Here is a 12,260-nt window from a genome sequence, read left to right as displayed (position 1 = left end):
TTCCATTCTGGTCTTATAAGCTAACTGTTAAGATTTGAAGATAAACACAGTTCTTTATTTTTTTTTTCTCCACAATGCCACACACCATTCATTATAAACTATTTTGAGAAACAATGATTTAGGTTGGAGAGTGGATATCCCTGTACTTGAAATGTTCTGAATAAAAAAACCACAGTAAGGCCAGGTGCTGAGAAGTAACTGAAACAGGCCACTTCAGCAATTTCAGCAATGTGCAAGAAAACACATTGGGCTGTTAGGGTAAGAAAAGAAAATCTGTTATGATGTAGAAGCCACCAAAAAATCAACTGAAATGTTTTGGACCACATAGTTCACATCTCATCTCTCCATTATCAAGTGAGGAGTCCAACTCTTTCATATCACATCACATACACTTGTCTTGATCCCACTGGTAAAATCCCAGTCAATCCACTGCATGGGATTACATCTTGAGGATACCATAAAAATGTGGAGATTCTTTCTCTGAACCTGAGACTAGTTGTACAAGGCAGACACAAGAGGCCCTGGAGTATTTTTGTTTTGTTTAGTTGCAGATTAACAGATACTGTGTTTTATAAATTAATGATTTCTCCTCCTATATGTACATTGGCAGGTTTTTAGTAGAATTTTAATGAGCAATAATAGATTAATGGATTGACAGCCCTGTCATACTTACAATTAAGGTTGAAATGCCCCGTTCCATGGTATTTGGAAGGTTCTGAGAGCATTTAGAAGCAATCATGAGCTCTTACGGTATTTAGAAGTGAACATTTTCATGATTGAAATGAGTTTTCTTCAAACAGCCTTCTTTGTATCTAAGGGATACTAGTTTTATCCATAAATCATGAATTTTACTTTTGTTACAAAACTTTTTGTTGTTTATATATACATTTTGCAATTACTAATAGATGTAAGCTCTGACATCTGGAACATCCATGAGAAAAACAATGTCCTGAGGCACTTACAAAAGAGGCTATCAATATACACTCACATAATTATATTTCAGAAAGATCAGTACACTTTTATCAGGACACCAAATAAGAAAAATAGGAAGCATGAACATAGAGGACATGACATAAAATGAAATACATATGTATACACTGAGCATCATTTCATGCTGGGTTCTTAAAGGAAATTCAACAGATCTTCACTAATTCTCCTAAAAATAAACTGGGTGGATGCATTTATGGAACCATTAGACAACCAAAGGAGCCCAGAAGTTTTCTGCATTTGTAAACAGAAGATTTCAGAGAACTTTAGGACTATTGGGGATATTGAAGATGAGGAACTAAGAAAGAAAATTTGAAAAGAAGAATTTTATGAGGATTTGGATTACTGAGCTGTACAGGTTAATGGGATCAGAAATGAGTACATTCATCTAGCTTTTCTCTTTGTAGAAAAACTATAGTAATTTAGCTAGAAGTATGTAGCTAAAGTGAGTCACTTTGCTAACTGCCAGGTTGCTAATTCATACAAATAACATTCTTGCATAGTTTCCATGTTTTTCCCTCAACACCTTTATTTCTTCTCACTTTAAGCATATTTCTCTTTAAAACATAGCTAAAACTGAATTTTCAAAATAGATCAGAGTACTATTCATATTAATAAATGATTCTTCTCCCAAAAGAATTTTTTTTTTTTTTTTGGTACCAGATTGAACTCAGGGGCACAAAAAAACTGAACCACATTTCCAGCCCTATTGTGTATTTTATTTAGAGACAGGGTCTCACCTCAGTGACGTGAGTGCCTCACTTTTGCTGAGGCTCGCCTTGAATTTGTGATCCTCTTGCTTCAGCCTCGTGAGCTGCTGGGATCACAGGCATGCCAGCACAAAATAATTTTTTAAAACATGTTTCTTGAGGGCTTGGGATATATCGCAGAAGCAGTGTATTTGCCTTGGATGCATAGGCCATGGGTTCAATCCCCTGACTGCAAAAATATTAACTTTAAAAGTTATGTGCATGGTGGTGCACACCTGTAATCTCAGCAACTTGGGAGACTGAGGCTGGAGGATCGCAAGTTCAAGGCCAGCCTCAGCAACTCAGTGAGACCCTGTCTCAAAATAAAAAATAAAAAAAAAGGGCTGGAGATGTGGCTCAGTGATTGAGCACCTCTGGGTTCAATACCCAGTACCCAAAACAAACACAACAATATCTAGTGCATTGTGTGGATAATTAACTATTTGCAGACTGAAGAAGGAGGAATAAGGAGAAAAAGTTAAAGATAAGCAATATTGCCAATTGAAAATGAAAATAAATCAAACTGGAAAAACTAGTTCAAAATTTTTAATATATACAAATGGAAAAATACTTTTATTTAAAAACTACTCTAATTGATTCAAAGCTTTTTTGAAATGCCTTAACATTTATAGTTCTTTTTCCTCAGATATTTTGTCAGATGGAGAGAAGCACCATTTGAGTGAATGTTTTCTATACCTAACTATTTGTGATCTGTCAATCACATATTTTTGTTTATCATTTTCACCATACGTAATCTGAGCAGATGATGTTTTGCTGATACAATTAGTGTTATACTACACTAACACTACTGCAATGTTACTGATATTATAGGATGGTGCTTTAATTTTAAGAACTAAACAGTGTTAATAATTTGGCTTCTTTCATATTTCCCGAGTAATTAAAATTGGTTTTAAAAGAAGATTGAATTGGCTCACATACATGTATACAAGCCAGAAACCTATTAAAAGGTCCAATGCCATTAGAATTTCACTTTCATGCCAGATATCATTATTGAACTACAGGTTCATTAACTCTTAAATACTCTTCCCCAAACTCTTCTAACAATTTGTTTCACTTTGATGTGGAAAGACTGAGAGTGCATTTTGTGACTAGGTAATAATTCTGTTATAAGCTAGAAATCAACTTTTAACAAATGGAAAAAACAAGGCATTGAAAAAAGCTTGGGGTTTTTTTTTAATCATTATTGCAAATTTTCAGTGTTCCCAATCACATTTTTCAATTTGTGCCTATTTGTTGAACAACCAATATCCCTACAATTAACTCTGAGATCTTTAATTTGTATAGAGAATCATAAAGCAATATTAAGAAATATTTTTCAACAGCATACTTTTTCTGTGCTTTTAGGAGTATACCTGTGTCAAATCGAGTTGTAAAGATGCTCTTTTGTCCTGTAACATTAATCAAATGATCTTTCTGGTCCATTTTTAAAAAAATTATTTTCAAATTTACCAGACATTTCTTAGGCATTGCAACAACCTACTAAGCAGGAGAATAATATGTTGGAAGAGTGCCATTTTTGTGCGATATTCTAATGTGGTGTTCTTTGGTTCTCTTTAAATCATCAATGAGATTACTTAAATTATAAAAGATTGACATGATCATTACTGAAATGGATATATTTTATCTATAACCAAATACAAGATGATTGACAAAGTAGGACACACCATTATATAAAGTATTGTCTCAGAAATAGGTTGTTGCATTGTTTTAAATTATGGTACCAAGCCTAATCATATGCTAATATCATACACCGCACTTGGTGCTGGGAAAAACTCCTAAGAATCAGAACCAGTTTTAGCTTAGTAAAATTTGAGCAAAACCAATTTAGAACAACAGTTTTTTCTGTTCTACTTAGAACTGATCTTTTTTTCTTCTTTTTTTAGACGTGTCGGTTTCGGTTTTTCTTTTGTTAGGGTGTGGGGATTACTGGCAAAACCGGCCCTCCCAAACCAGTTTAACAGAAGCGTCCCATCTCAAGATTCCGGGTAGCCTGGGGTGGGTTTAGGGGCGCGCCCCCTTACATTTTACCCATATCCCTAGAAAAGGCTGGGAAGTGACAAGAAACGTTAATACCCAAGTCTCAGGGATGGGCTTGGAGGACACTTCGTGCCTTCACTGCAGTCACTTGCAGCCTTTCCAGAGTTCACCTTTCTTTCCCTCACCGCGAACTTCCTCCGGTGCCCTCCACAGCCACCTCCTCCCGCGCCCCGGCACCACGCAGCCTCTGGCTGGCTGCCAATCACAGTGTTCCGCAGCCCCCTGGCTTCAGACTATGCTCCTTCGGCCCTCTGTTCCCTCCCCCTTCAGAGCAGCTTCCCGCCCTTCAGGCTGCTTGTCCATTCAGCAGCGTCCAAGTATTCTTTGGTTCCCGCCCTCTCCATACCCGCCTTCCGGAGGACCCGCCCCCGTCCCTAAGCCTGACGGAATCACCTGACCCGGAGGCACTCCCTCTGAGGAAAGGCAAGAAGGGGCGTGTGCGTGGAGGGGAGGGGCGCGAGAAGAAAGGGGGGATGCCGGGAGTAGGGCGGAGAGACGGGTTGTCAGTCCGTTCTCGCGAGAGAGGACGGAAGCCTGTGGGAGCCCGTGGCCTTTAAAGTGTGGTTCAGCCCTTTCCTCCAGGGGTAGTTTGTAAACACGGCTGCGCTCTGGGCTCCCGGGTGACGGAAAGGATCATGAATAAGTGACCTGGAAAGGTGAGTAGTAATGGGGAGAGGGCCGCAGGACTGGAGACTGTAGGGATACGGAGAAAGAAGGCGCTAACATGGCGACGTCGCTCACCGTAGTCCCCACCCCCCGCTTCTCATCCCCTCGGGCGCTGCAGCCGCGATCCCACCCCTTAGGGCAGTGGTGAAAGTGCCGCTACCTCAGCGGCGCGCGTTGTCTTCTGTAGGAGCCTGAGCGGCGGGACCGGACCGCTAGGTAACTGGCTCTCGATGTTCCGGCCCCTCCCTCTCGCGCGCTTTCCTAACGAAGAGGAAAAAGGAATAACGGCTCCTCTTAAGACCCCTCCCTTCGATTTACCGTCTCCTCCTGTGGTCACTTTAGAGGTCCGTGGGTGCACAACGGATCCGTCCAGTACACAAGGAGATCCCCCTTCTCAATCCTTGGATTGGGCAGGCAAAGGGCCCACTGTGGTCTCCCCACCCAGGATTAAGGCGGTTGAAGGACCCTGTTGGTGATGGCTTGGGAAGATTGGGAGGCGCTGGTGGAAAAAGGTCTGGGTCCCAGATTTCGGGGGAAACTGGTGTCACGGATGGTATGGAGAACCTAGAAGCTGAAGCCCTAGGCCTTTTCTGTCCTTTCTGCCACCCTCACTCTCCCGCCATCCCCCACTTTTTCCAGGTGGGGCGGGGCTGAAGTGTGGGTGCAGATTTTTTGACTCTAGTATTTTCTCCTATTTTTTACCTGCAAGAGTGAACTGCAGAGCTTCTGTAGGGAAATTATCTGTGCTTTTTATCAATACCTTAGGGACCAGGACCCAGGGATTGTGTGTACGTGTGTGTGTGTGTGTGTCTGTGTATGTATATATGTTTTCCATGCTTGCTCGTTGAACCGAAGCTAGGAAGAGGAGGAGGAGCTGAGTATTTTGTGCCTCTAGGTAGTATAACATTGTCTTTCCTTACTGGCGAGTCTTGAAACTGATGAGGTCAATAGCAAAACTATCATGAATACATTGAAATAAAAGGAAATACTCCTGATGAACCTTAGGCCTTATTGACTAATCCCTAATTATAATGTGAAAGCTAATAATTTCTTAGGGATTATACATTATGGAGACAGTGATAATACATGCGTGTTATGTATACTTGAAATCAGAACACACACTGACTTCTGAGCACACTTTTTGTTGTATTTGAAGACTTTAACCATCAGCGTTGCCATTACCAGTAATGATCATTTTTAAACAAGTTTGTTTTTTTAAAAAATGGTCACCATTCACGTCAAGAATTAAGACAGTTCATGTATCTTTAAGGCTATTGATAATCGTGTAATAGTTTTTGTAAAATAACTCCTAAGACTCTTCCGGATTTACAAGTGATGTGTTATGCTGTCCTCCTAAGACATGTTTCTTCTTGCTTTGAGGATGTTACTGCTGTTGAGTTTTTTAAAAATTATTTTTAATATAATATTGTGGTAGTTTAGAACTTAGGTGTTTTGTATTTTAATTATCAGTTAAGGATCTTCAGGAACTTTTGTGTATGTTTAAGGTACATAATACCTTCTGTAGATCTGATTGCATTTCCTGTCATTCTTGTTTAAATACCTTATGAAAAAAGTTCATTTTGTATTAAGGGCATTATATTATTCTCTTATTAAATATGTAACCCAGAAATTCCTGTAACTTTTTTTGTTTGGAGTATTTTCTATTTTCGTATTTTTAAACTAAATTAATGTTAGAAAAGGTTATGTCACTCTTTAACAAATAATTGGAAGGGCGCTTTTATTAGTATTCAGAATTTGGAAACTATGTAAGTATTGTTTAAAAAATACATTCTATCCATCAAATACCTTCTACTTATTACTAGCATTTACTCTCAAGAAATCATCTACATTTTTTTACCTGAATTTTTGTATTTTAAATAACAATAGTTTCAATGATTTATGTTGTTTGCTACTAAATTGAATTGCTAGATCAGGTAAACAATTCCACTATAAATGCTATTTCCACTCATTTTTTTCTTCACGCTCTTCCTCCTACTGTGAAATATGTCTATAAGCTGGTATTTCTTTCTCTTTGTTTTTCTTATTAAAATATCCCTTGAAAACAAAGTAGTAAAGTCTTCCTTACTTAAATGCAATTTTGGGGGGCTGGATATGACATTTTAGCAAAGGTAGTAAAGTGATTTAAAAACTTAAGAATTTTTGTTCAACAAAAAGGGATGTAAACAAAATTTCCTCTAAGGAGAACAACACTTAATTGAAAGCCAGTTGTAAGCATTCAAATAATATTTGTACAATGATTACAATAGTGTCAGGAATTTAATGAGAACTCAGTATATAGTGTGATAATTATTATTGTTGAATAAAGTGTGAGAATTGTAATTGGCAAAATACCAAATGAACTTTAGTTATTTGGTGTTGCATAATTATCTTCATCTCTTAACATTGGCCTTAAATTTATAAATATTTTTGAAATTTTTTTACTATGTGGAACCTAATCTTTTGTATTCCAATTTATACCTTTGTTCTTCCAATTTTAGCTTTGTTTTTTTTCTTAATTTTACTCCTTACACTAATGTTTCCTTTTGTTTATTGAACATTTATTGGAATACTGTTATTAGAGATCAACTCCAGTTTTACCATACTAACAAATAATTGTTTTCATTATTACTGTTTTCTTCTAATTTGCATATACATACTATCTGGTTTTTGCAGAATTTAGAATATCATAAATATTGTTTATTTTACTTTTCTAACCTTTGTAATATTTGATGATTATGTGACAGCCAAATTACTGTTAAAATTTCCTCAATTCTAAGGACCCCAAAGGGAAATAATTGTTTGTACTTTATTCCTCTCAATAACATTAAATTGAACAGCTCTGTTCATGTAGCTTTCTCTTCTTTTGAACTGTTTCCATAGGATACTAATCTCAAATGGGATTACTGCTGAAAGGATATAAATGTTTCTACAGTTGCTAAATTTTTGCTTCTCCCCAAGTAGAGTTGACCAAGTTTACACTGTCATCAGACTATGAATGCAGTAGCTCTGCTATAATTTTGCTGACTTTGGAATTGTGCTTATTAAATAAAATGTGATTGCTTAATTGGGAATTATTAATGGCACTAAGTTATATTATTTAGTAGTTTTGAAATTATTTAGTCAACCATATGTTTTTGTAGTTTGACAAATATTTTTCATTTTTTTTCTGCTTTTTGAACTATAGATTTCAGACAAGATTGGGCATATTCAGGGTATTAAGATTATAGACTTTTAACTATAGGTTCCATAGGGTTTCTGTCTTAACGAATTTGTCATTTTGAATCTTAATAATTCATGATTAATAATTATTGATAATTATTAAGATTCAAAATGACAAATTCATTTTCCTATAGGTAATCCTTCAAATAAAGTCTGTGTGTGTTGTAGCCAAATTGACTAAGGTTTTGTTTCTTTGATATCTTCTTCTGGCACATAGTAAGTATGTAGTCAGGATTTGGGGATAATTTTTTTTTAGGAGCCAGATTGTCATGAGTCTACTACTTAGGAGCTGTATTATGTTGTGGGACAAATTATGTCTTTTTTTTGTGCCTCATTTTCCTTTAAGGAGAATAACACTTAACTGTAAACCTTGTAAGTATTCAGATAATGTTTATAGAATGCTTAAAACTGTGTCAGGAACTTAATGAGAACTCAACATATAATATAATAATTATTGATGAAGTTTATTCAGAAATACTAATGTAGTACAGCCACTTGAAGGATGTTTATGATGTTGCTTGAAAATAATACACCATCCATCTATTTGGTAGTTTTGACAACAAAGTTGGGTTTTCCCTAGGAACTTATTTGTACTGGGATTTACTAATTTAGAATTTTCATAAATCCATTTAAGAGAGTATCATGTATTTTTTGTTCCATGTGTGACCCTTCTCCCAAATCAGATTTTTTCTATATCAAATTTTTAGTATTTTAGCATGCACATGTTTGAGGTGATAAAATTATACTGTAATTTCCATAAAATCCATTTTTTTTTTCTTCTAGGCCAATTTCACCATAAACAATCTAGTGAGACCTTTTATTTCTTCCTCATAGGAGATTATGATGAATTAAAATAACAGTCCTGATGGTTGTCTTTTAAAGTCCTTAGTAATTATTCAAGTAATATAACTACATTATCAATTCTCATCCACAGTGTTGAGAGTTACTGATGTCTTTTGTTGTTTGTAAAGCAGATTTTAATGATTGTTGAAATATAGATTAGGATTAAGGGTTTTTCCTATTAGTAATATCACTTTCACTTACTTGAACTTGGACATACTTTGAGGAAGGGAGAGAGGTGAGCTTATTAGTGTTTTGATGGAAATTATATATAAAGTGTAGTTTATCTTGTTTGTGCTCTCTTTGTAAATGAGAAATTTTAATTGATGTATTATCAGTAGTGGTGATGACTATAAATTGTTGTAGTTCTTAGTGAATTATGAATTTCTATTTTCTTTTTACTTTTTAAAATTTTTTATTAATTTTTGAGGGGTACCAGGGATTGAACTCGGGCACTTAACCACTGAGCCACTTCTCTAGCCCTATTTTGCATTTTGTTTAGAGACAGGGTCTCATTGAGTTGCTTAGGGCCTTGCTTTGGCTGGCTTTGAGCTTGCAATCCTCCTGCCTCAGCCTCCCAAGCCACTGGGATTACAGGTGTATGCCACTGCACCCAGCTTCTTTCTACTTTTACCAAAAAAGCTAAGTTTTTAGTGAGGGAGGGCAAAACACAACAAAGATATATATTTTATTCATCTACCTTTAGGTAAAAGTATGCTGTGGACATTATGAGACTGATTCCATTACCAAATCTAAAGTGATATAGTAAGACTTGCACTCATACTTTATATTCATAACTCTTAATCTGTAAGTTCTTTGTATTTATATGCTTTTAATGTTATTCTGTTGTAATTTTAAACTGTAAAGCAAGAACTGGCTTACCTTCCATAAAACAGGGATTAGAGATCTGAAAATAATCAACTCACTTTAAAAATGAAGTTAAAAATTGGACTACTGTTATTTTTATTAAAGAAAGTTTTTGAGATATTGGGATATTCACATACTCAAATATAGTCTCAGGAAGTCTGACATGATTTTTGTGTGTCCCATCAGCTTTGAAAAATTTCATCAAAACTTTAGTATACTCTTAAGGATTGTGATATATGTGAAAGACATCTGTCATGTCTTCTGTGAGTGAAGAAAAAGTGGAAACTGCTTTCCTCATTAAAATGAGCTTTAACTTTTTCTAACATTTGTATTTTTTCTCTCTATTAATGAAATAAACATCAATTTTATGAATAAATCAATGTGTTAAAGATTAGTTTAATTTTCACAGAGGATTTTGATATATAGTTTTAAAAATATTCTTCATTTTTTTAATTGACATATTATGGCTATAATATGTAGTTACTAGTTTCTGGCTTTAAAAATGAAAAGAGAGTAAGATTAGGTATTAATTAGGCATTAGGAGAATGTACATTTGAAGTTAAAGTAAGCTTGGTGTAGTAGTTTGTGCCTGTGATCCCATTTACCCAGGAGGCAGAGGCAGGGAGGATTGAAAAGCTCAAGGCCAGCCTCCAAATTTAGGGAGACCAGCCAGGTATGGTAGCAAATGCCTAAAATCCCAGTGACTCATGAGACTGAGACAGGAGGATTGCAAATTCAAGACTTACCTCAGCAACGTGGCAAGATCCTGTCTCAAAATAAAAAGACTGGGGATGTGATTCAGTGGTTAAGTGCCTCTAGATTCAATCCCTGGTACCAAAAACAGAGCAGGAAGGAGGGAGCAGGGGGTACAGTTCAGTTTTAGAGGACCCAATAATGAAAGAAAGAAGAAAGGAAACTAAAATAAAAATATTGCAGAAAAACTTAATATAAACCAATAATTGCATATATTGTTTTCCTTAATTCTTTTTGACAACCTTGAAAGGCATGTTGTTTCTTACTGAAGAGGATCACAGTGTAATTATGCTATTTAGATTGCCCTAGTGTAGGAAGTCCAAGATAATTGAAAGGAAGAGTGAAATGTTTCTAGGTCATGACTATAGGTTTTCAAACTCCTGGGTTTAGATTTGCTATTATGACCATATTGCTGTTCCCAAGGTGAGCTCTGGGATTATTTCTTGCATTTTTTGGCATTCAACCAAGATAAAAGAAGTTGTAGTATAGCTCATTTATATAGTGCTTGCCCAGTATGTGTGAGGCCCTAGCTTCAATCCCCAGCACCACCAGTAAATAAATACATACATGCATACATACATATATACATACAAGCACAGAGCCTCTCTGGTGCTGCTGTCCTTGAAGTTGTGGAGTACAAGTCCATCTTCCTACATTAATTTTCTATTCCTGCCTCACAAATTACCACACACTGAGCATCTTAAAATAATACAAACATATTATAGCTACCGGAGGTCAGAAGCCTTGGTAAGGTCAATTGAGTCATCTGCTTGGGATCTTTTTATTTTTTTCTGATATCTAAAAAAAAAAATGTGCATAATAATGGGGTACCATGTGTTATTTTGATATATGCATACACTGTGTAGCATTCAAGTCAGGTTGAGCATTTCGGTCTCCTTGGTCATCTATCTTTTCTTCCTGGTGAAAACATTCAAAATCCTTTCTTGAGATACATAATTATTACCTGTAGTCATTCTACTGTGCAGTACCACACAAAGAGTTTCCTATCACTAACTGTAACTAGTACCCATTGATCAACTTTTCACCCTGCACTACAGGCTTTGGTAACCATCATTTTGTTCCCAACTTCTATGAGATTGGTTTGGAGATTTTTTGGGTTTTGTTTGTTTGTTTGTTTACACAAAAGCATGATCACATGGTACTTGTAAATTTTTTTTTTTTTTTTTTTTTTTAGTTTGTCTTATTTTACTCTCCTAATGATCTCTAATTCCATCCATGTTGTCATGAATGACAGAATTTCATTCTGTGCTTAGGGTCTTACAAAACCAAAATCAATGTGTTGACAGTGCTGTGTTCCTTTTTGGAGTCTCTAGGGAAGAATTCGCTTCCAAGTTCATTCAGGTTATTGACTAAATTCCAGTGCTTGCAGTTGTAGGACTGTCATCCCCCTTCCCTTCCTTGTTATCAGCCAAGGCCTGCTCTTTACTTCTAGAAGCTGAAATACTGTTCATGTGTCCTCCTCAAATAGTGGCAGATCAAGTCCTCTCATGCATCTCACTTGTCTGATTTCTTTTTCTGCTTGTATGTCCAACTCCAGATCAACAAAGTTCTGTGCTCTAGACCAGGTCCACCTAGATAACTGAGAATATTCTCTCTATTTTAGAATCTGTAATCTTGTACATCTACAAAGTTCTTTTTGCCATGTAATATAATCTGTTCAGAGGTTCCTGGAATTAGAGCATGGACATCATGGGAGCTATTCTACCTCTACTATACACATATTCTGCAAAGAAATTCCATAAACTATACCTGTACATTTCTAAATTGCTTCCTAAAATTTTTCATCTGAGTTTGGATAGTTGAAAAGTATTCTGGTTGTGCACAGTGGTCCACACTTGCATTCCTGGATACTTGAGAAACAGAGGTAAGAAGATTGCAAGTTCAAGGCTAGCCTGGGCAATTTGTTGAGGATCTGTCCCCCAAAATAACAAAAGGACTGGGGATATAACTCAGAGGTAGCAAATGTGGGGCCCTAGATTCAATCCCAATACTGCAAAAAGAAAACTCTAATGCATTTGATTATTTTTTTCCTCCACATTTTTATTGGTGCGTTATAGTTGTACATAAATATGAGATTTGTTGTTATATGCATACAAAACA

At 36.1% G+C, this 12,260-nt stretch overlaps 1 protein-coding gene across 1 annotated transcript in view; it reads left to right on the top strand.

Moving 5' to 3' along the window:
- The first annotated feature begins 4,270 nt into the window (after positions 1-4,270).
- Positions 4,271-12,260, top strand: part of Atf2 (activating transcription factor 2) — a 100,037-nt gene continuing 92,047 nt past the window's right edge. The window contains 1 exon segment of the mRNA XM_015479342.2: positions 4,271-4,450. The gene's annotated coding sequence lies outside the window, so the exon portion shown is untranslated.

Source organism: Marmota marmota, unplaced genomic scaffold (assembly GCF_001458135.2).
Source record: "Marmota marmota marmota unplaced genomic scaffold, marMar, whole genome shotgun sequence".
Taxonomy (NCBI): Eukaryota; Metazoa; Chordata; class Mammalia; order Rodentia; family Sciuridae; genus Marmota; species Marmota marmota.
This window is presented reverse-complemented; position numbering and strand designations above follow the sequence as displayed.